The sequence below is a fragment of the Pan paniscus genome, chromosome 2 (genome assembly GCF_029289425.2).
Source record: "Pan paniscus chromosome 2, NHGRI_mPanPan1-v2.0_pri, whole genome shotgun sequence".
NCBI classification, from domain to species: domain Eukaryota; kingdom Metazoa; phylum Chordata; class Mammalia; order Primates; family Hominidae; genus Pan; species Pan paniscus.
The window spans coordinates 137,327,604-137,353,418 of record NC_085926.1 but is presented as its reverse complement, the minus strand read 5'-3'; the positions used below and the strand labels follow the sequence as shown (position 1 = coordinate 137,353,418).

At 41.0% G+C, this 25,815-nt stretch overlaps 1 long non-coding RNA gene across 2 annotated transcripts in view; it reads right to left on the bottom strand.

The window, feature by feature from the left end:
• Positions 1 to 25,815, bottom strand: part of LOC100986620 (uncharacterized) — a 213,015-nt gene that overhangs the window by 163,349 nt on the left and 23,851 nt on the right. For both annotated transcript variants that reach the window (XR_008624900.2, XR_010111662.1), the window contains exon 2: positions 16,331 to 16,429. This is a non-coding gene — a long non-coding RNA (uncharacterized LOC100986620). The remainder of the gene's footprint in view (positions 1 to 16,330; positions 16,430 to 25,815) is intronic.

Below are 25,815 nucleotides of genomic sequence, written 5' to 3'. Positions count from 1 at the left end.
GCTGGTCATAGATCACTTCAGGCCAAGCAGCTGTTCCTGAGACAACCTGAGGGCTCATGGCTGAAGAACTGTCCTAAGGACAAGCAAAGTGGCCACTCACTAAGAAGCAAACATAACCCAGTCTCCTTTCTTCTGTGTCTTCCTTATCCCACAGTGCTTCAGGTACCTCAAAAGCCTCTCGGCTCAAGGAAGGCAGATAGACAAGCTTTTTTTTTTTTCTTTTAAAGAGGGCAAAGCATTTTTGTTGTTGTTTTAAATAAAAGTGATACATATTTGATGTAAAAAATAAACTTCAATGCAATATAGAGAAGTGCAAAGAATGGCAAAAAATTAGAACATTGATAACATCTTGGCAAACACCCAGTTGGGCACTTTTCTGAACATAAGCACGTGATCATAGGTGTGCAGAAGAGCCTCAGGAGGGTCTTCTCTTTCATGCTGTTCCATAATCTAATTATTCTCACTCAGAATTAGAAAGTGCAGGTATAATTCCTTCTTTTTTCAACACTGTGTGGTATTCCACTTTTTAAATTTCCAACCAATCCCTGACTGTATACATTATTTTTGCTATTACAAACAACAGTAGAACAAACATCCTTTAAAATATATAGTTTTTGTCTGTTTGTTTCTTTTGTATCTGTGATTATCTCCCTAACCATTAATTCCCAAAAGCAGTGAGTTAACCAAAAATCTAAGACCTTTGCTTTCTCTTCTTTTTCTTTCATTGCTATAAAAATCGGAACAAAAACCAGCTACCTCAAAATGACCAGAGATTTTCTCCTATTCCTTGGGGGAGTTCTTCATCTATTCCTTACCTTCTACTTATTGCTTGCTTTCATATTTGTGATACATACCTTTTTATTTTGCTCATTATAGTGTAGGTGGCTCTGAAAAAACTTCCTTTATGGACTCCATCCTACTGTTCCTAAAGCCTGTTTGTCTTCTCCAACTTCTAGAGGCTGGGGTAATTCAAGTCTATCCAATTTTTTGTAGCCTCAGGGTGCAGTAGGGAGGAGAAGAACTCATTTGTAAGTGACATGAAGGCTGAAGGACTTTGCCTCTCTCTCTACTGGGATCTTAATAAAGTCCACAGGCAGCTCCCCTGAGGCTTTATAATGGTCCCTCCATTCAGGAAAAGAACCCAAGGACCAGTGAGCCCTATATCCACTATGGCCTTTCTAGAATAGTTAGGGGCTTTTATTTAAGCCTTTTTGTTTTGTTTTGTTTTTTAATTTTCTACAGAATGCCTGTTCATTGCCTACTGTTGCCAGATTTAGCCATCATCATCAATATTATCATCATCTTCATCCCAGGACTCCCAGTTACATTTGAATTTCAGAAAGACCAAAAAAAATATTTTAGTATATTTATGTCCCAAATACTGCATAAGGCATCCCCTAAACTCACTGTTTATCTGAAATTCAAATTTGACTACATATCCTGTGTCTAAGCTGGCAGTCTTACCTCAGTTCCTTTCTCTCCAGATTAGGACACAGTCATGTGAATTCTCAGAAGTTTTTTCACTTACCTTCTTCCATCAGAATAGCTTATTGGAAACTTTTACGGGTCATGGTAAGTCAAGCTAGACTTCATTTTATTATTCGATCGCCACTTTTTGAACTTCCTAGCATGAAGTTGTACCCCTTTCCTTGACTGGCTGCTGCTGGGGTGGGGGGTGAGGGTGGGGCTGGAGGACAGGAGCTGGCTTAATTTTTTTTATTATTGTTTAAATTCTTTAATTAAGTACTCCTGCAGGGCAAATGTGCAATCTAACTTCATTCTCTATCCAAAGCTCAGAAACTCCATTATGTATTGGAGTTTTTTGAAAATGTAATAGGGAGATCTAATCCATAACACCTAATAAATCTCCTTGAAAATCTATTTTCTCTTCTACCTAAATCTCGTATACTCCACTCTCACTGATGCCCTTCACTGGCTAAAGGCTCTCAAAATTCTCTCTACTCCCAGCCATCTCAAAATTTTCTCCCCTCATCTCCTCCCTTCCTTCTCTTAAATCTTTATTCTACAGACTGACTTCCTTCTCTAGAGGCTAAGTTCTTCCTCTCTTTCTTCTTTCTTTTCTACCTTCTTGTCCTTCTCTACTCAATTAGTTCTGCAGAAACAACTTCAAATTTGCCTGGTGTGGGGTGGGGTAGAGAGGAATTGAGGTAGGGATAGAATTGAAGCAGGTGGAAAATTGGTGGGTATTCTCATTGGTGGACTGAGGGAGGGAAATGTCTTTGAAATCTTTTATGCTAATAATTGATCATGGATATCCCATCTCATATCTCAGTGGTGGACTTCACAGTTAAAGGGTTCAAAGTCACATAGCTAGTCAGGGGCATAGCTTAAACCCAGCTCTCTGGATTCCAAAGCCTGGGCACCTTTTATTTCATGCTGCTGCTTTTCTCACATTTTAGACATACACTGTAGTAGAGATATTAATTCAACATTCACTACCTAATGGTAGGCACAGTGGTCATGGTGATGGATTCCCCAACTTCTAGTCCTCCCTCTAGTATTAATTTGCTAGGGTTGTCATAACAAAGTACCACAAAGTGTGTGGCTTAAACAATAGAACTGTATGGTCTCACAGTTCTAGAAGATAGAAGTCCAAGATCAAGTTGTTGGCAGGATTGGTTCCTTCTAAGCGCTGTGAGGGAAAACCTGTTCCATGCTGCTTTCCAGGATTTGTCATTCCTTGGCTTCTGCTGTATCACCCCAAACTCTGCCTTCATATTCCCTGTTCTCCCTGAATGAGTCTCCGAATTTGCCCTCTGTATAATGACACCAGTCACAGTAGATTAGGGGTCCACGCTACCTCATTATGACCTCATCTTAACTAATAACAACTGCAATGAGTCTATTTCTGACGAAGCTCACATTCTGAGGTACTGGGGGTTAGGACTTGAAATATGAATTTTGTGGAGGAAAACAATTCAACCCATAGCAGCCACAAGAGATTGACATAAACCAATTATGTTCTTCCCTTCTTGCTAGTCACTGGTTTAGAAGTGGGCATGTAATTTAGGAATAACCAATGAGACTTGAGTGGAAGTCTTCCAGAATCTCATAGGAAAGGCTTCCTGGGTCCTAAAGAGTTACACAAATAGGCTTCTTTCTCAAAGCATTGTCAAGTCTGGGTGTGATATCTAGAACTGCTACAGCCATAAGGTCCCCATCCTCAGGATAAACCAATACGGAGATGCACATAGAACAGAGAGAATCACAGAGCAGCCAAGTCCCCTGATAATGTTTTCCAGATGCCCCCACCTGTGGAATTCTTATCATGTTAACTAATATGTTTCCCTATTTCTTAAGCCAATTTGAGTCAGAATCTTCTGTTATCTGTGACCAAAAGCATTCTAAGTGATATCAACTAAAAAGACACTACTAAGTAGGTAAAGTATAAATACTGTTCAAAATTCATTCAGCCCTTCAGCTTTAAAATGATACAAATCATAATGATTGGCATTATTTAGAATTTAGTACATGAAGTGAGACTGATTAACATATCATGCGATACCATTTTAAATTTTCTTAGCTCGAATTTGCAACAACAGAAAAAGCACAGTTTGTTTTCTAACTCGAGTGCGCATCAGCCTCACCTAGGAGGCTTACTGAAACAGATTGCTGAGCCTCACCGACAGAGTTTCTGATTTAGGAGATCCAAGGTGAAGCTTGAGAATTTCCATTTCTAACCAGTTTCCAGATACTGCTGGTCAGCATACTACACTTTGAGAACTTCTGCGATACTAAAGTAAACCTTTGTGTAGCCAAAACAGCCTGGGATATGTGATCCTTGTCTGCGTGCAGGGTCTTAAAAACAACTGTAAAAATGATCATCATTATGGAGTATACGCCACATACAGACCACTGCACTGAATGTTTTGCATTCCTTCAGTGACTTGTCACACTGACTTCTTGAGGTGGGTTTACCAATCTCCTGTAGATGGGGAAACCGAGGCACAAGAGCTAAGTTACTCATCTAAGGGAAAGAACCATGATCCAGTCCCAGGCCTGTGTGACTACATGGTCTTTTACAAAATATTTGCCCATCAGAGACAAAATACTGGTCTAGCTAGAACTCAGGTTGATGCAGCAGGACAATTGGGAAATTACTGTGTACTGCAGCTTGAAGAAAAAGGGCATCTCTGGCTGAAATCAATCACCCTCAGCCTGGGAGGTGAGTGGCTCTTCGCTGGCTCTTTCCCCTGGGGCAGCTCAGCCTTCTGCTGGAAGAATCTGCCTTGGAGGAGAAAGCCATAGGGCTGACAGCGGTGCTCTGCCATTTCCACCCCCACGCAGTGGGTGCTGCTGGCCTGTGGAGGCCTGTGCTGCCAGCCACGCCCCATGCCTCCTGATTGTGCTTTGCCTCTCGCTGCCATACAAGTCAGGGCTGGCACCTCATTTTCTGCTGCAGAGACAAGGCATTGCCTCCTGGAGGCCAGAGGGAGGACAGGAGGAAATCCAGGGAAGCAGACCCTTTCAGTGTCTGGTGAGTCCCAGGATCTGAACCACTCCCTGAATGGGCAGTTTATTCTCATGTGAAATGTCTTAATCATCACAAGGAATACAGACAAGGAAGGCAAGCATGCTGGATTCCTCACTCAGCAAAACAACCCCAATTGTGCAACTCCTCCAAGAAGGCAGCTGAGAAGTTACTTCTTGTTGTTGTTGTTTTCATTGCTCTGGCATTTAAGCCTGACAGAAATCATAAGACATTATTCCTTGAAGAAGCTGGGATATAGCAACAGGTCACTATTTGTTGGAAGCTATTGATAAACCTGATGTGCCAAGGGAGAGCAGAGATTGGCACCTCTGGCTAAAAACATTCGGGGACTGGACCCTGAGAAATGATTTTCCTTCAAGAAAGGACAGTGCCCCCACCCACCACACAAAACTTTGCTGGGTAGAGGGTTGTGCAGGGAGGTAGGGGGAACAGGAACCACCTTGACTTCATCATCTTTCTCCTCCCAATACACTCTTCCCTAAGGCCCTCTTTCCACTGAGGAATGGACCACAGACTCAGGCCCAAGGTCTTAGAGGATCTTACTCCTCTCACAAACTTTCATATGCAACTGCTTGTTAAACTCTGCTGATTTGTCATTTCTGGGTGGGAGTCCTTGAATGAATGAGCTGAAATTGATACCCATAGCAATTATCTGACCCAAGCTCTTCACTTTAAAGAAGACTCCCAGGAAAGGAAGTTAACTTGCCCAAGATCACATGAAATGGTTACGGCTAAGCTATGCCAAAGAAAGACCCCACTGAGGGCTGGTGCTGGGAAGAAGCTGGCTAGGGGACACATCTGACCCAGCTTAGGTTTGTGCCTACATTTCCTAAAGAAGTGAGGCAGAGGGGAGGAGCGACACACATGTCAATGAGGGTTAAGGGGAAGAAACCAACTGGGAAGGAAATTAATCTTCATAGAGTTCTACTTCAGTTCTGGGAGCTGAGGTACTACAAGCTCAGCTTACCTCTCACTCTCCTTAGGACCAGATTTTTAACCCTATTTTACTAATGAGAAAATTGAAGCCCATAGAGGTTAAGTAATTTGCCCAATACTACATAGTTTATACCCAACAGAGCCAGAATGAAAAGCCAGGTCTCTGTACAATTCTCTTAGGTTCACACCTCCTTCTCTAATCAACTCTCAACCCCACGCCCCATAAGGTCAAGCCAGGATAACCAAACCAACCTCCTACCAGGTACCCCACCTTGGAAATCTCTGCAAGTCAGGCCACCTCTACATCACCACTAGATTGTTTTTCTCAGAACCCCCTTATTTAAAGTAGTGAGAATGTTGTATAGGTAGAAGTAGGTAATATGTAGACTTTTGTGTCTGCCTTCTTTCACTTACCATAATGTTTTTGATAGTCCTCCATGATTTTGTTCACTCCTTTTTTTTTATAACTGAGTAGCATTGCATTGTATAGACACAGTATAGTTTGTTTATCCATTCACCAGCTGATGGGCATTTGGGTTGCCTCAAAGTTTTTGGTTATTATGAATAAAGCTGTAAACATTCCCATCCAAGTCTCTGTGGACATATATTTTCACTTCTCTTGAGTAAATACTTAGAAGTGGAACTGCTAAAAATTACATTAAGTATATGCTTAACTTTATAAGAAACTGCCAAACTGTTTGCCAAAGTGGCCTTACTATTTTGCATTCCTGCCAACAGTGTATGAAAGTTCCAGCTGCTCCATATCTTTGTCAACACTTAGTCTTGTCTTTTAAATTTTAGTCATCTAATGAATATGTGGTGATGTTTCATCGTGGATTTTTTGTTGTTATTTTTTTGTTGTTGTTTTACTTAGTTTTTTTTTTGAGATGGAGTCTCTCTCTGTCTCCCAGGCTGGAGTGCAGTGGCATGATCTCAGCTCACTGCAACCTCCACCTCCCAGGTTGAAGCAATTCTCCTGCCTCAGCCTCCCAAGTAGCTGGGACTACAGGTGTGTGCCACCACACCTGGCTAATTTTTGTGTTTTTAGTACAGACAGAGTTTCACCATGTTTGCCAGGCTGTTCTCAAATTCCTGACCTCAGGTGATCTGCCCACCTTGGCCTCCTAAAGTGCTGGGATTACAGGCGTGAGCCACTGCACCCAGCCTTCACTGTGGTTCTAACTAATGATGTTGAGCAATTTTTTATGTATGTATTTGCCATCTGAATATGTTCTTTAGTGAAGTGTCTGTTCAAATCTTTTACCCATTTTTAAATTTGGGTTGCCTTCTTATTACTGAGTTGTAAGAATTCTTTCATATATTCTAGATATAAGTTCTTTGTTGGACATATATTTTGCAAACATTTTCTACCAGTCTAGAGCTTGCCTTCTCATTTTCTTAATGATGACTTTTGAAGACACTGTCTTTTGATGAACTCCAATTTAATAAATTTTTTATTTTATAATTCATCCTTTTTGTATCCTATTTTAGAAATCTTTGTCTAACCCAAGATCACTAAGACTTTTTCCCATCTTTTCTTCTATAAGCTTTACAGTTGGCTTTTACATTTAGGTCTATGATCTGTTTAATTTTTATATGTTGTGTGACAAAAAGGTCAGGTTCTATACTTTTGCATAAAGATCTCCAATTACCAACCCTTCTATTTTTTGAGGCTCCCCATACACTTTAAAAACAAAGTAAGTTATGCCAAAACAGAATTTTTAAATATTGTGACATACTTTAAATGTTCACAGTTAATACATTAATTCTCTTAACCCAAAATTATGAAGGAACACTGATTGTATATTCAATCTCATTTGCTAAAATTATCTTACCATTTTTGGAGACAGAGCCCACCCCCACCTGCCCTGCAAGATCCCCAACTCTGCTTCCTTGAGGTAACTTTCTCTGCATTCTCCAATAGGGCTGAATTGCCTGCAGGGGCTCACAAGATGGCCCTTGGTACTTAACACAACAGCTACTGCTTGTGGTGGGCCTACTGCTTTACATGTAGGTGTTACACACAAAAATATTACATAACATGTACAAATGTAACATGATTCTCACAACAAATAACATATTACTATCCTTATTTTACAGTTGAGGAAACTAGGCCCAGAAGTTTTAAGTGCCTTGCCCAAGACCACTAAATGAGGAAAAAGTAAAGGAGCTGGGACTTGAGCCCAGCTATGCAGGGGCTGGAGCCCTACTGTCCATACCTGACCATCTTCTACAGATCCAGGCTTAATACCCATTATACTGCTCCTGTGAGTTCCTGAACTCCAGGTTGTGTGACCATTTCAGTTGGATGGAACTGGCCTTTGTCATTTTTACGGAAATAAAAGAAGGGGGGTTTTCCTCAATAAATGGAGGATATAAAATAAGATTATAGGAATAATTTTTCCTCAGGCTTTTCATTTTAAAAAATTTCAAAGATACAGAATGCTGAAAGAGGAACACTTATATCATACATCTAGATTTAATAACTGTTAACATTTTGCCACATTTACTGTACTCAGTAGACTACACATTTTTCAGAATTATTTGAGAATAAGTTGCAGGCATCAGTACACCTCGGCCCTAAACACTTAAACATGTATCTCCTAAAAGCAAGGATATTCTCCTACAGAATGGTAATACCTAAGAAAGGGCAATACTTACATACTTTAGTAATACTAAATACTTTCATAATATTACTTATTATTAAATACTACTACAATAATAATACTACTAATAATAAAGTAATAAAGAAAATTAATAATTCCTAGTTTATAATATCCAGTTTAAATTCAAATATCCTTGATTGTCTCTAAAATGACTTTTTGAAAAGAAGCAGGATCCCATCAGAGATTGACACTTTGTCAATCTGTATAAGGACACCAGTCATAGTAGATTGGGGTCCACCCTACCTCATTACAACCTCATCTTAACTAATAACATTTGCAATGACTCTATTTCTGAAGAAGCTCACACTCTGAGCTACTGCGGGTTAGGACTTAAACATGAATTTTGAGGAGGGACATAATTGAGCCCATAGCAACTGCAAGAGATTGATATTGTTATGTCTCTTTAGCCTCTTTTAATTGACAACATCCTCACCACTTTTGTTTTATGTTTTTATGACATTGACTTTTTAAACAGTACAGGGCTATTTTCTTGTAAATAATCCACATTCTGGATGTGTCTCATTGTTTTCTAGCCTCCTAGCCTGTCAGTGACTGGCTGAGCCCAGGGAAGCAGAGCAGGGAGGAATTATGTGAATTTCATGGTAAATAAAAGTTGTGATGTGTGGAGAGGCAGAATGGTGCCTTGGCAGAGAGCAGGACAAGCATTCAGGAGACCTGGCTTCAAAGCCCAACCACTGCCTACCAATTGTCTGCTTCCTTGGACTTCCCCACCAACCCACCATGCATAATGGGGGACAGGCCCAGGTGATGTACATGGTTAGCAAATACAGCCTTAGGGAAGGGCTCAAAAAAGGATAGGAGCCCATGAGAGAACACAACAGTCAAATTGAAGGCAACCCCATTGGCCAAAACCGGAATGAATTGAGAAATAAGTAAACAAGAAAAGTATTGCATTATAATTCATAAAATAAATATCCACGATTCCTTACTGATATAAAAATAAAAATTCCAAAAATAAATTGGGAAGAAGGGATAGTTCTTACTTACAGAAGAATTCCAATTAATAAATGTAGATGAAATGGGAATATATTTTTAAAAGTCACCATTAGGCAAACACCACAGTAATAATTATTACAGGCAAAAATCTACCAATGGATGCTCAAATTAGTATAAGAAACTTTGAGGAGAAACAAAATAGTTGCATAGTGTCAAATATGTCCTTCAAGATATTCACTAATTATGAAGAGAAAAATGGTAATTTTACAGTGAAGAAAGCCAGCAGATACTGCCTTCACCAAATGATCAAGGTTAATTATCACCAGTAATAAGACTTATTGACATCATGTACTCCCTGATCCATAGACTGAGGTCATATCACCCTTGTATGCCTGCCAAAAATGCATAACCTCAACTCAATAGTGAGAAAACATCAAGCAAACCCTGATTGACAGTTATTCTGCAGTATAACTGACTTGCTTATTTAAAAGTGGCAAGGTCACAAAAGACAAGGAAAGACTGGAAAAACTGAGGAAATGTCACAGATTGGAGGAGACCAAGGAGACATGGCAATTGAATGCGATGTGAGATCTAATCAATGAAAGAACTGGTGAAATTCACATTAGGCCTGTTGCTTGATTAATAGTAATTAATAACACTCATAACATCACTAATAGTACCCATGTTAATTTCATGGTTTTGATCACTGTATTATGGTTATTTAAGATGTTCCTTTAACATTTAGGGAAGCCAAGCAATGCATATATGAGTACTCACTGTACATTTTTTGCAACTTTTCTGTAAGTCAAAATTTGTTTCAAAAGAAAAAGTTAAAAAAAAAATAGCCACATGTGTAAGTAAAGCTGAAGGTCTCCTAGCCACTGTGGTCTGAAGGACACAGATGGAAGTCCCCTACCTTCAATGTTTTCCCCTCCAGCAGCCTGTCAAGACGCCTGAAATCCCACCATTCAAGACACATTACTTTCTTTTTCTTTTTTTTTTTTTTTGGAGACAGAGTCTCACTCTGCCTCCCAGACTGCAGTGCAATGGCGTGATCTCCACTCACTGCAACCTCCACCTCCCAGGTTCAAGCAATTCTCCTGCCTCAGCCCCCTGAGTAGCTAGTATTACAGGCGTCTGCCACTACGCCTGGCTAATTTTTGTATTTTTAGTAGAGACAGGGTTTCATTATGTTGGCTAGGCTGGTCTCGAAGTCCTGACCTCAGGTAATCCATTACTTTCAACGAATATTTTGTGTTTCTGAAAGTCCAGAGAGTCACGTAATGTATTTATTGAGCACTTTCTATGTTCAGGGACCTGCTAGGTACTAGGGATAGGTAGTGGAGAAGGCAGACAGCACCTCTGCCCCACTAGAGCTTATATTCAGCTGTAGCCTCTTAGTACAATGTTAAGATGAGTTGGTTTGCTTCAATTCCTACAGAGGCCATAAACCAGGATCCTAAGAAGAGGTAAATTTGGGTAAGTGAAAGAGGGGAGGCTAAAGCTTAGAGCATACAGCTGCTGAAAGATTTAAGAACTAAGCGTGACACTGAGACAAGTAGGATGGGGCACGAGGAGAAATACAGCTTGAGGAGTTGAATACACATGAAAACTGAATTGAACCTAAAATAATAACAATAGCCAACCCCTGGAAAGCACTGGTTATGTGGCAGGTACTGTTATCATGAATTTATATGTATGGTAACTCCTTAGACCCTCACGGCAGCCCTGTGGGGCAAGGTACTGTTATTATCCCCTTTTGCAGATAAAGGAGCTGAGGCGCTGAGGGTCGCACAGCTGGTACGTGCTGGATGGAGTTGGGCCATGGGCCTGGGTAGTTTGTCTCTAGAGACAGTGCACCTCACACGCATGGACTGCTGCTGTTCCCAGAGCTGAGCGACAACCCTTTGGCACAGAGAAGAAAGGAGAATGGCAGAGCCAAGATCAAGTCCTCATATCTAGGTCTAAAGGAGAGAAGAAGAGGAAGAGGAAGAGGAAGCTGAGTCTTGCTTTGTGTGAGTGCTACTATGTCTTAAGCAGGATACCCAGTGCTTTCCCTGTATTAGTATCTAAAATTCATGCTTCTGAGATACTGTCATTCTCATTTTACAGAGGAGGCTTAGAGAGATGAAGTATTTTGCCCAAGGTCACATAGTTCTAGTAACAGGTGAAGCCAGGATTTAGCTGATTTATGGAAAGCTTTAGATTTGGTTGCTCTCAGTCTCACCACTGGCCTAGCACTAAATAAGCATGTGTTTCTGTCTCTCTCTCTGTCTCTCTCTCTATCTCCTCTCCCTCCACCTTCCCTCTTCCTCTCCCTCCCCCCTCTCCTCTCACACACTAAAGTTAATTATTTAATGCCCATAATATATATCTTGAGGATGGCATTTTGCAGCACTGAGCTTTAAACAGTACATGTTTAAATACATTTAATCCAATGAATATTTCAAAGTAATTAATCTCCACAGCGTGAGAGAATGTTCAGGTTTCCCAGCACATCAAAATACATCTGAATCAGCTGAGGAAATGATTTGCACACTCTGCAGTGGGTTGAGAAAGATTCACTTAAAGACTTTTAGATCTGACTCCCTGGTGTTAACGAGCAGAAAGGCTGCTAAAGAGAAGGATTAAGGCGCCTCCTAGTGGTTATATTTATGCAAGGAGAGAATATGGCTAACAACTATTGGGCAAGAGGACTACTTGTTTGAGTTGGCTGGGGTGGAAGAGTTTTGTTTTGTTTGTTTTTGTTTTTGGAGAGTACTATCCTGCAAATGTGTGCACATACACATATGTACACACATGCATAATTCACATAATTTTTGTGTATCAAATACACATCACCATGGTACATGGCACCCGTGTTATATGCTACTGTTTTATGAGTGTGGGAGTATGGTGGAATAACAGTGGGTGAGAATTTGCATGGGTGCCTACCCACATGATTTTGCCTGGACTCTCTAACCCTTCTGTAGGTGTTGAGATGACTATATTTGTTGAAGATTTAGTTTGAGCCTATAGAACTCAATGGATGGAGTTAATTGGCCTGATTTCCAACTCATGACGTTAGTAGTAGTAATAGCTGCCATCAACTGAAGGATTATAGCTGTGGCCATATATATGTCTGGGTTTCATATGCTATATCTATATATTACTATACATAGTTATAGTTATTACTATAATATATAATACAGTAATTATTACTATATTACTATTATAATAACTATCTAGTAATATACAGATAGCTATATATACATATAAATGTGTATATATAATCCCATGTGATCCTCTTGTCAATCCTGTAAGAGATTAGTGTCATTAACCCACATCACTGATGAGAAAACTGAGGCTCTGAACTTGAGCAACTTTTCCAAAGTCACACAACTTGTCAAAACCAGGCCTGCTGATTCCTGAGTCCATGTTATTAACTTTATAGTGCCTTTGCATCACATTTCACACGGCAATGAACTTGTGCTAGCAGTATCAAATCAACTAATATTTATTATTTACCTGCTAGAGGCAACCTACTAGTAAAAGACACTGTGCTTGGTACTGTTGAGGGAACACACACACACACACACACAAATTATGATGCCTATCCTCAAAAATTTAATAGTTTTATTGAATAAGATAATAAAGATTTTAAAATTTAAGTCTTTTTTGAAAAAAAAGACTTGACAGCAAAAAAAAAAAATATTTAAGGTGACAGAATAACCTTAGAAGATAGGGCATTAGACAACACTTATTTAATTGCCAAATAAATAAGAATTACCATGGGGAAGGTCAATTCCGCGGGTATTTGAGCTGGGTTTTGAAAGTTGAGTGAGCGAAAGGGGCAGGTAGTGCTTTCCTGAAAGGAGGCTACTCCAGAGAGCCATGAAACATGGTGAAGTAGCCAGAAAACACTGGGCTGGGGACCTGGAGCCCCAGAGACTCAGTCACAGGCCTGCTGAGGACACTTAGGCAAGGCATCCTTGCCTCTTTACACCTCAGTCTCACCATCTGTACCTTTAGGCAATTGGCCCCACTCAGAACCTCTTTGGCCTAAAATTCTATATTCCGTAAGTCTAGCAATTTGAACTGAGTCATAGTCCATAAAGGACTACAGAGTGTCAGGAAGTTTTATTAGTGGTGGAGTGGCTGAGCTGTCATTTCAGCCTGCTCACCATCTGGAGGAAAAAGGGGCAATACCTCTCATCCACGCTCATAAACATGCTGAAGGGTTCCTTTCATGGTTAATGGCAGCACACCCTCTGGCACATGCGGAAGGACCAAAGATATGCAGTACCATTATCTAGATGGTGGGTATGGCATTACATATCAAGATGTTTTTCCTAGCATCATGATTTGGTGCCTTACACACATGTCACTGTGTAATAGAAAAAAGACAGTATCAATGGCAACCCGATCTGAAAAAACAGCCCATTTGTGTACTTTCCCATGAATGGTTTGTAGTTCTCCACATGCACATTCTCATTTTATCTCCAGACCTTGGAAAATGCTGCTATCTCTGCTTGGAACAAACATACACACTCATACTCATGCACACACTCCTGTGCACATATACCTTTATTCATAATATTCAGTGGCATTTATTAGGAGGTATGAATCCCAGATGATAGCTCAAGAGCACAAGCAACATACTTTATTTATAGGTTAATACAGAGCAGAGTCCCTATTCTGGTAGGTGGGAAGCAAATTTGGAGCATCTCTCTGTCCTCTTGATTACATCTAGATTCTGGGGCGGAATGAGGGGGAGCTTATGTAATGTCCTTGATGTTTCCTGTCCACACTAGCTGAGAGATCCCCTGAGCTATCTGTTAAGGAGTTCACTGTGGAGATGTTCCTTGTTCCCAGCTCGCGAGCTTTCTTAGTGGCTTCTGTGCCCAGTCCCTGGCACACAAAAAATTACTCTGCCATGCCCTGCCGTGCCACATATGGTGCCTTCTCTACTCCCTCATACACCCCTCACAGCCACTTCCATCCCTCTCTGGGTAATTCTAGCCCTCCTGGGCCTTTATGCAGGAAAAGGGCACATGGGCCTTTAGCTCTTGGGCTCCACAAATCTATTTGGTGCTTCTGTGGTCTTTTCCCCAGGGATATATCTAAAAACTCAAAAGGAGAAGACTCCTCTTCAGGACCAGCAGTAGCTTGACTTTCCTTCCCCACCCCTCCTTTCTCTAGGAATTCTTTCTGAATTTCAGAAGTTGGAAGCTTTCAGAAGGCTTCTTCGTGCAAGAGTTCAGTACAATCAGGAGAATGCCCTAGGCAGGTTCATAATAAGGAACATACAATAAAATAACTGATCTCTGGAGGTGTCAAGATCATACAAAAGACAAAGAAAGACCCAGGAACAATTGGAGACTGTCAGAGAACAGGGAGAAATGACAATCAAATACAACATGGTATGTTGAGTAGGATCCTGGAACAACAAAAACCAAAAAAAAAAAAAAATACATTAGTGGAGGCCAGGCACGGTAACTCATGCCTGTAATCCCAACACTTTGGGAGACCGAGGCGGGCGGATCACCTGAGGTCAGGAGTTTGAGACCAGCCTGGCCAACATGGCAAAACCCCATCTCTACTAAATACACAAAATTTAGCCAGGCATGATAGCACACGCCTGTAGCCCCGACTACTCGGGAAGCTGAGACAGGAGAATCACTTGAACCTGGAGGCGGAGGTTGCAGCGAGCCAAGATCACGCGACTGCACTCCAGCCTTGGTTAATGGTATTGTGCCAATGTTAATTTCCCAGTTCTGATCACTGTTCTATGTTTACACAAGATGTTAACAATTGGGATAGTATAGGTGAAAAATATATAAAAACTCTGTACTATTTTGCAATTTTTCAGTAGCCACATGTTCATTGCTAGTACATAGCAATAAATTGATTTTTGTATGTTCATCTTGTATCCTACAAGTTTGCTAAACTCACTTATTACAGTTTTTAGGTAGATTACTTGGGATTTGCTGTATAGACTACCATGTCATTTGCAAACAGGGACAGCTTTATTTCTCCTCTCTAATATGTATGCTTTCTATTTCCTTTTATTGCTTTTTTGCTTGGGTTAAAACGCCTATCACTGTGTTGAATAAGAGTGATGAGAGTGGAGATCCTTGTCTCGTTCCTGATCATAGCGGGAAAGCACATATTGTGTCATTATTGTATTTTTCAGTTCTAAAATTTCCATTTGGTTCTTCTTTATATCTTTTATTTCTTTGCTGATACTTTCTTTTTACTTTTCTAAGACTTTTAACTTTTGTTTCAAGCATGTTCATTAATGGCTCGTTGAAACACTTATGATGGCTGTTATAAAATCTTTCTCATATAATTCTAAAATTTCTGGCATCATGGTATTGACATCTATTGACTGTCTTTTTCATTCAATTTTAAATCTTCCTGGTTCTTGATGTGACAAGTGATTTTCAACAGAAACCTGATCATTTCTATTGAAATGATCTTTATCTTATCTGCCCTTCTGTTTTAGCTGACTTCTTCTGACACACTGCTCCAGCAAGGTGGTAAGGGGTGGAAGGGCATCTCATTTTTGCCAGGAGTAGGTTCCCCGCTCATCCTCCATGGGCACTTGACAGGATAAGGGATTCTTTGCTACTGCTAGGTGGGATTAGAAGTTCCAGCTTCCCACAAGGCCTCTCTACTGAGACTTCCCTAGCTGGGAGGAGTAGGAGTACCTCATTACTATTCCCCACATGGCCCCTGCTGACGCCATGCAGGTGGCTGAGAGGGTGGCTTTCTTACTGCTAGGCCTTCTCTATACTACTCCACTGGGATGATGGAGGAGCACCTCATTACTGATAGTTTAGGGAAGAAGTCCAGGCTTCCCACATGGTCTCCACTGACACTGTGGAAGGGTGGGTCTCGTTATCACCCAGTGGAGATTAAAGTCCCAACTCTCTACTTGGCCTTCTCTGGCACCACCCCAGTAGGAGAGTTGGGACAGTTCATCACAGCTAGGTGAAGGTGGACATTTAAGCTCATAACTTGGTCTTTGTTGGCATAAGTAGGGTGGAGCAGCATTTTTTTCCTTTGGTGCTTGGCTGGAGTACAGAAATTATTACAGTTGTCATCTAAAAGTTTTCTGCCTTGCTAGGCTGCCTTTTCCTGGCCCGCTGGTTAATGAGAACAGGCTTTTATTTGGGCTACGTTTGTTTGTGTCCATTGGTGTTTCTATGTTGCTGACTTCTTCAGCTCCAAGTCTGGGAAATACAGTGCAAAAAAGAAAACCCAGGGAACTCACCATTGTGTCATTATTTGGGTTCTGAAGTCCCTAGATGGTCTTTTATGGTCTTTTATACTTATGGAGAGAAATAGGCGGAAATATGTCTCCTCCATGTTCCTGGAAGTGAAAGTAAAAAACTGATTTTACAAATTTGAAAACATCTTGAATCATTAGGAGTTCTCGAGTCTATGTCCTGAGTCCTTTCTTTCCCTACCCCCACTAGACTAGAAGGGACACCTTGTGTATCTGTTTTCACCAATATATCTTGTCCCTGCGGTAATAATTATAGAATAGCACCATAAATAAAAGGAGGGGGGAGGGGAGTAAGAGCACAAACGGTATGTGGAAATATCAGGTGCCAAAAAATTAGGTTAATAGTTTTAAAAGATACCCTCATCTCAAATATATTATCTTTATATCCTTTGCAGCAATATATGAGTTAGGTGTTATTATCATTTTACATTGAAAGACTGAGGTTGCTGAAGGTGGCAAACTTCTGTATGTCAAGAAGGCATGAAGAGATGAAACCAGCTAAGTCTATCCTTTTTATTATGTAAGCAAAGGTTTTCCAGAACCCCTCACCAGCAGACTTCTACTTGCATCTCACTACTACAACAACGATGTCACATGGCCATCCCTCACTGCAAGCAAATATGGAAGAGCTAGTGAATGTTTCAAGCGGATGGCAATGAGGAGAAGGTTCAGAATGGCTGTTGGATCCACCCCTCTTCAGTTTTGCCATAATCTGTAACTATTAATAAGGAGCCTCCTTCCTAGTCAGGTTGACCCAAATCTCTGGAAAGCCTACTGCATTTTTCAAAAGCATAGTCAATATGCTTTCATATTTGGAAACTTTAAAAATGAATAATATGTATAAAGAAAATTAAACTTAATATCTACTTGATGTCTGGAAACCTGTGAAAGATGTAGTGTTTAATATATGGGGCAGAATTTTCACATTTAACCAAAGGGGCATGAATTTAAACAGGTTAAAAAGCATTGTATTAAGAAGTGAGCACTGGCCGGGCGCAGTGGCTAACACCTATAATCCCACCACTTTGGGAGGCCGAGGCGGGCAGATCACCTGAGGTCAGGAGTTCGAGACCAACCTGACCAACATGGTGAAACCTCATCTCTACTAAAAATGCAAAAATTAGCTGGGTGTGGTGGCAGGCGCCTGTAATCCCAGCTACTCGGGAAGCTGAGGTGAGAGAATCGCTTGAACCTGGGAGGCGGAGGTTGCAGTGAGCCGAGATTGTGCCAGTGCACTCCAGCCTGGGCAAGAAGAAAGAAACTCTGTTTAAAAAAAAAAAAAAAAAAAAAGTGAGCACCATGGGCACTATTAAGAGGCACTACCCAATACCCTAAGGTTACAGGAACTCCACTGGCCACATAGAAAGATAAGCTGACTACCGTCTTTGTCAGCTACAACTTATCTATTGAAGAAGGCCATGTTCTCTGGACCTGTTGAGTGTCAAGCTGCAAGGTGTCATAAATAGTTTGGTGGCCCTGTTAGTGTTAGCTGTTCTTAAAGTGACAAGGAGATCCACAGGGGTAGGGAGAGAGGAAGACACATGCTGTCAGCCACAGCCAGGGCTAAATGCCTTGCTGGCAGCATTTTCCTTCAGGGTTAACCAGCACACAGAGTAGCCAAGCTCAGGTAATTTTAGGAAAAGATCTTCCACTCCACATGATTGCTAATTGCCTACAAAGCAAAGCACAGTAGAAATAGCAGGCAGATATGAAACTCCAAATGTTGGTGATAACTGTATTTAATCTCTCCTAAAGGAACACTAAAGAGACTTTAATACTTTTGTGGGGGGAACCCCAACGTGTGAAAAGAGAAACAGCAATTGCTGACAGAGTCACTTTCCACCTGAAGGAACTGTGCCAAAATCAATTTCTAATAGGAGGGAAGGGTAATGAGAGTGCATTGTGGATTACAGTCACATTCTACATCTCTAAAAGCTTCTCTGGACAGACTGTAAATTACATTGACCTTAAAGAAAATGTTCACACTTTGGTTTTTATGAACATTCCACCTGGATAGTGTGACCTGGCTTTAGATAAAATAAGAAATAAACCAAGAAACCAACAGCCATACAGAGCCAGCAGTCAGAACTGGTTTGATTATTGATTCTGACTGTTTTCTTCCTGCCCATATATCTAGAGAGCAAAGAGCATTATTTCCATAAATGATATCCAAACCCAGGTCCAATTTGGAATAGCTATTTGATATCCCAACCTTGCTTTGACAATTGCTAAAATCAATGTGATATTTGGGGCATTAAAAAAAACAGACACCGACTCTGGGAAACTTAAGCCTAAAAGGTATGTATCAAAAGTATATTAGCTGGGGAACAAGGCAGAGCCATGATCCTACCACAGGATCTGTTTGCTCAGCACAGCATCATGGGCGCTACAAGCACTATGGGTATCGCTGCCTCTAAATCTTCTCCACTGGTGCTGTTGCATTTCACTGCCCTGGACATGCTCTCTATGCTACCACTCTGCTGCAAATTACCACCAGCTGACCAGCCTCTCAAGATTCAGTTCTGGCAGGAACACCTATAAGGTGCTACTACAACAACCTATAAGGTTGTACTGAGACCACATGACCACACTTAAGCACAAGGTGCCAGGGTATGGGGAATTCTCAATACAGGAAGGGTATACTGGGCAGCCAGAACAACAAATCCACTGTAAATGAGTTTAAAAAAATAAAGGGCCACTCCTATATGATATCCAAATTTATAAATATATAATACTATATATGATATTATTTATTATATTCCATATACATATATATACACACACACACATACATAGATACATTCTAAAAAAAATTAGTGTTTTCTGGAAATCAATCAATATTTATAGACAGGGTTACCGTGAGTAGGTTTGGGTCCTGTGAAGACCTTATTTTCAAGTCCTCAGCAGTAGAAGACAGGCTAAAAATCTTTACATGGGAGTTGCACTGGGTCCTTTTCCAGACTTCTGCGCTCCAGTGATTTGTACCAGTTCCCTGCCCTCTACACCTTCACCCCATCTTCTAGTCCACTTTTTTTTTACTCTTTTTTTTAGACATTTACTTCTGACCAAAGTGTTATAGGAGACACAACATAGAAAGAAGAGAAGAGAACTAACTTTTGCAGAATGTTTATTTAATGAGTATTTTAGGAGCCTACTTAGCTTAACATTATCCTTATAGGAGGTAGAGCTGTAACTTTACAACACCCATCTGGGTTTAAGGCCCGGCTCTACCAGATATTGTGACCTTGGGCAAGTTATTTAACCTTTGTAACCACCATATTTCTCATCATAAAATGGGAAGCAAGATGGCAGAATACAAGGCTCCACCTATTGTCCCACTTGCAAGGAATCCAAGTTAACAACTTGGATTATATACACAAGCAAAGCACCTCCATAAGAACCACAAATCAGGTAAGCACTCATAGTACCTGGTTTTAACTTCATATCACTGAAAGAGGCACTGAAGAGGTAGGAAAAACAGTCTTGAAGCCCCGACACCACCCTTCCCTCATCCGCAGCAGTGCAGCATGGTGTGGAGAGTATTTCTGGGTGCTGGGGAGAGGGAGAGCATAGCAAGTGTGAGGCACTGATGAACTCAAGGCTGTCTGTTAGACCAGAAAGAAAAACCAGACCAAACTCAGCTTATATCCACCCACAGAGGAAGCATTTGGACCAGCCCTAGCCAGAGGGGAATCACTAATCCCCAGAGGTCAATTGCCATGATGGGATAAAGGGCTCTGGGTCTCTAAGTAAATTTGAAAGGCTGTCTAGGCCATAAGGACTGAACTCTTAGGCAAGTGGTAGTGCTGAACTGGGTGGACTTGGGGGCATGTGACTACTGAGACACCAGCAGGGGTAGCTAAGAAAGTGCTGGCATCACCCCTCCCCTAACCCCAGGCTGCACAACTCATGGCTCTAAAAGAGAGCCCTTCCTTTCACTTGAGGAGAGGAGAGAGAAGACTGGAGGGAACTGTGTCTTGTATCTTTGATCCCACAGCAGAATAGGGCACTGGTCAGAGTCATGAGGCCCCTGTTCCAAGCCCTAGTTCCTAAATGACATTTCCAGAAACACCCTGGGGCAGAAAGGAATCTGCTGCCTTGAAGGGAAGAACCCAGTCCTGGCAGCATTAATCACATGCTAACTGAAGAGCCTTTGGGTCCTGAATAACCAGCAGTGATGCCCAGGTACTATGTTGAGGGCCTTGGGTGAGCCTCTGAAACTTGCGGGCTTCAGGTACCAGCTTGACCACAGGGGAGTAGAGCACCAGGGGGGCTCTTGGGGTCCCCGATTCAATGACTTGACTCTTGGATGGCATTCTGGACCCACCCTGGGCCAGAAGGGAGCCCATTGCTCTGAAGGGTGGGTCCCAGGAAAGACAGCATTCACCACAAGCTGACTGAAGAGCCCTTGGGTCTTAAGGGAACATCAGTGGCAGTCTGGTAGAACTCTCCATGGCCTGTAATGGTGGTAGCTAGAGGATGAAGCTTTTCTGCCTTTGTAAAGAGGAGGGAAGAGTGGGAAGGACTGCCATCCTGTGGCTTGATGGCCAGCTCAGCCACAATACAATAGAATACCAGGTAGACTTCTAAGGATTTTGACTCTAGTCTCTGACCCCAGATGGCACCTCTAGACCCATCTGGGGCCTGGGGAGATTCACCAACCTGGACACAAGCCTAGCTGGCTTTGCTACCTGTGATTGTAAAGCCACAAGGCCTTGAGCAAACATAGGCAATAGCCAGGGAGTGGTTCAGCAGGCCTTGGGCGAGACCCACTACTGTGCTGGCTTCAGGTCTGACCCAGCGAGTCATAGTGGTGGTGGCTGCAGGGGTGCATGTGTCACTCCACACCCAGATTTAGGTGGCTCAGAACTGAAAGAGAGAGACACAGTTTGCTTGGGAAAAAGTAAGGCAAGAGAACAAGAATCTCTGCCTGGTAATACAGAGAATTCTCCCAGATCTTGTCCAAGACCATCAAGGTGGTACCTCTATGAGTCTTCAAGAACTATAGAGTTACTAAGCATGGGGTGCCCCCTAAAGCAGATACAGCTTAGATCTCAACACCCAAATCCTTTCAAATATCTGAAAAATCTTCTCAACAAGTACAGGTACAAAGAAGCCCAGACAGTTAAAACTATAATAAATACCTAACTCCTCAATGCCTAGACATCTACATGTATAAAGATAATCCAGGAAAATATGACCTCACCAAATGAACTAAATAAGGCACCAGGGAGCAATCCTGGAGAAACATAAATATGTTACCTTTAAGACAGAAAATTCAAAATAGCTGTGTTGAGGAAACTCAAATTCAAGATAACACAGAGATGGAATTCAGAATTCTACCAGCTAGATTTCACAGAGATTGAAATAAAAAGAATCAAGCAGAAATTCCGGAGCAGAAAAATGCAATTGGCACACTGAACAATGCATCAGAGTCCTTTAATAGCAGAATGAATCAAGCAGAAGAAAAAAATTAGTGAACTTAAAGACAAATTATTTGAAAATACACCATCAGAGGAGACCAAAAAAAGAATAAAAAACAATGAAACATGCCTACAGAACCTAATAAATAGCCTCGAAAGGGCAAATCTAAGAGTTATTTGTCTTAAAGAGAAGGTAGAGAAAGAGATAGGGGTAGAAAGTTTATTCAAAGGGATAACAACAGAAAACTTCCCAAACCTAGAGAAAGATATTAAATATCCAAGTACAAGAAGGCTGTAGAACATCAAGCAGATTTAACCCAAAGAAGACTACCTCAAGTTGTTTAATAATCAAACTCCCAAGGATCAAGGATAAAGAAAGGATCTTAAAAGCAGCAAGAGAAAATAAACAAATATCATACAATGGAGCTCCCATACATCTGGCTGCAGACTTCTCAGTGGAAACCTTACAGGCCAGGAGACAGTGGCATGACATATTTAAAGGGCTGAAGGAAAGTAACTTTTGCCCTAGAATAATATATCTTATGAAAAACTTTTCAGACATGAAGGAGAAATGAAGACTTTCTCAGATAAAAAAAGCTGAAGGATTTCATCAACACCAGATCTGTCCTATAAGAAATGCTAAAGGGAGTACTTCAGAAAGAAGAGGATGTTAATGAGCAATAACTAATTACCTGAAGGTACAAAACTCACTGGTAATAGTAAGTACATAGAAAAACACAGAATATTATAAGACTGTAACTGGGTTGTATAAACTACTCTTATCCTAAGTAGAAAGACTAAATGATGAACCAATCAAAAATAACAACTACAACAACTTTTCAAGACAATGACAGTACAATAAGATATAAATAGGAACAACAAAATGTTAAAAAGTGGAGGGATAAAGTTAAGGCATATAATTTTTATTAGTTTTTTGTGCTTGTTTATTTATGACAAATAGTGTTAAGTTGGTATCAGCTCAAAATAATGGGTTATAAGATAGCAGTTGCAAGTCTCATTGTAACCTCAAACCAAGAAACATACACCAAATACACAAAAATTAAAAAGCAAGGAAGTAAATTATATTACCAGAGAAAATCACTAAAGGAAGACAAGAAGGAAAAAAAGGAATACCACAAAACAACTGGAAAACAAATTACAAAATGGCAAGAGTAAGTCCTTACTCATCAATAATAAATGTAAATGGACTATACTCTCCAATCAAAAGACATAAAGTGGCTGAGTGGATGAAAAAACAAGAAACACAATTCACCTATAAATATATACATATACTGAAAATGAAAGGATGGAAAAAGATATGCCATGAAAACCAAAGAACAGAGGAGCAGAAGTAAATGGAGCAGTAGCTATATTTATATCACACAAAATAGATTTCAAGACAAAAAGTGTAAGAAGAGACAAAGAAGATCACTGTATAATGATAAAGAGGCCAATTCAGCAAAAGAATATAACAATATACATGTACCCAACACTGTAGCATCTAGATATATAAAGCAAATATTATTAGAGCTAAAGAGAGATATAGGACCCAATACAATAATAATGTGGAGACATGAACATCCCACTTTCAGCACTGGACAAACTTCCAGGCAGAAAAGCAATAAAGAAACATCAGTCTTAATATGCACTATACACCACATGGATCTAATAGATATTTACAGAAAATTAGATCCAAGAGCTGCAGAATGCACACTCTTTTTCTCAGCACATGGATCATTCTCAAGGATATACCATATGTTTGGTCACAAAACAAGTCTTAAAACATTCAAGAAACAAATGAAACAATATCAAGCATCTTCTCTGACCACAATAGAATAAACCTAGAAATCAATGGCTAGAGGAATTTATGAAACTATACAAATATATAGTAATTAAATAGTATGCTCCTGAATAACCAGTGGGTCAATGAAGGAATTAAGGAAATTGAAAAATGTGTTGAAATAAATTATAATGGAAACACAACATATCAAAACCTATGGAATACAGAAAAAGGAGTCCTAAGATGGAAGTTTATAAGTGTCTATACCAAAAAAGAGGAAAAACATCAAATAAACAATCTAATGATGCATCTTAAAAAACTAGAAAAGCAAGAACAAACCAGACCCAAAATTAGTAGAAGAAAAGAAATAATAATAATTTCAGCAGTTTCAGGTTACAAAATCAATGTGCAAAAATTACTAGCCTTTGGGAGATGTGGGGGAGATGGTAGATAGGAAACAGGGCTAATGTGCAATTCCCACATAGACAGACAGAACATTATGTGGAGACTCACACTGTAATCTTTTGCTCCAAGAATCACTGCAGAAACATACCAGGAAAACCAAAAGAATTCATACATCCTTTGAAAGAACTGTGACACCACTGCAAATTCCATGAAACAGGCGAAAAACTGTGAGTTTTCAAAGTGTGAGGAGGGCAAACCTGCCTCCAAACACACATCCCCACTGGGGAATCTGAAAATACAGATCCCAGGAGAATGATTTAACCTTACCTAGAAATGAAATTGATTTAGGGAGTCGCATGAAACATAAAAATAGAAGTAGCAGTAGGAAGTGCCTTGAAGGCACTCCCACTAGCTTGAGCCCAGGGAAGCCTTCCCCGAGTATAACTCACATGGGCCCTTAGGGAAGGCAGCCAGTGGTATTAACGAGAGGTCACAGTGCAAAGGAGACTCCCAACTGAAACTGGTAGTGGTTTCAAATGGGCACAAATTTTCTCAAGTGGAGTCTGGGGGATGAGTGGGAGCTGCTGCAGGTATGAGTGTAGGAACACAGGAGTTGGCAACAGGGTGAGCAGATGGGGAGGGGCAAGGTCCAAAGGCTATGCCTTCTTTCTCTGTGGGGTAGTTCACAGCCTGGGGCAAGGTCTGAGCAAGGCACCATGGGAGCAACACTAGCTCTGCCAACTGCATGGGAGATGAGGGAGGCCTTTTGTTACCAGCCATCCCCCACTTCCCTGGCAAACTATATGACACAGCAGAGGTGACCAAGAGCCCCTCTGGAACATAACCCCATTAGCCTGAGAAACACCCCCACATCCCCTACAGGGGACACAACAAGCCCCACCCAAGAAGAGTCTGAGCCCAGACTCACCTAATTCTGCCCCCACCTAAGGCTATTTCCCCATCTACCCTGGTAGCCAAACACAAAATATAGAAACTCTTGGGAACTTTAGGGCCCCGCCCACCACCTGAAAAACCAAATACTTACCCTGGCCATCTTAGAGCAAGCTTAGGGAACCCTACTGCTACCACAGCTGGCACTCTCTTGAAAGTACCACCTCCTGGCTGGAGGCCAACCAATTCAGGCCATTACAGCAACTCATGACAGAATAACTATGAGTCCAGGAAGGAGAATACAACACCTAATTCCACTGCCTGCAACATCCTGGCTAACCAGAGGTCCTGAGTGTGTCCACATGACAACTTCACTGCTAGCATAACCAGCATTCAAAAAATCCAGCACACTAAACATATCTACAACCACAGAGTCCCCTTCAGTTTTCTGCCACCTCTACCAGAGCAGGTACTTGTATCCACAGCTGGAAGACCTGAAGACAGATCAATCACATAACAGGACTCTTTGCAGACATCCCCCAGCACCAGCCTAGAGCCTGGTAACCCTACTGGGTGGCTAGACCCAGAAGAGTGGTAACAATAACTGCAGTCCAGATCTCAGGAAGCCCCATCCCTAGGGGAATAGGAAAACCACCACATCAAGGGATCACTCTGTGGGACAAGAGAATCTGAACAGCAGGCCTTGAGTTTCAAACCTCTCCACTGAAATAGTCTACCCAAATGAGAAGGAACCAGAAAAGTAATTCTGGTAATATGACAAAATAGAGTTCTATGACTTCCCCAAAAGGTCACACTAGTTCCCCAGCAATGGATCCAAACCAAGAAGAAATCTCTGAATTATCAGATAAAGAATTCAGAAGGTTGATTATTAAGCTACTCAAGGAGATAGCACAGAAAAGTGAAAGCCAACTTAAAGAGATTTTTAACAAATGCAGGTTATGGATGAAAAC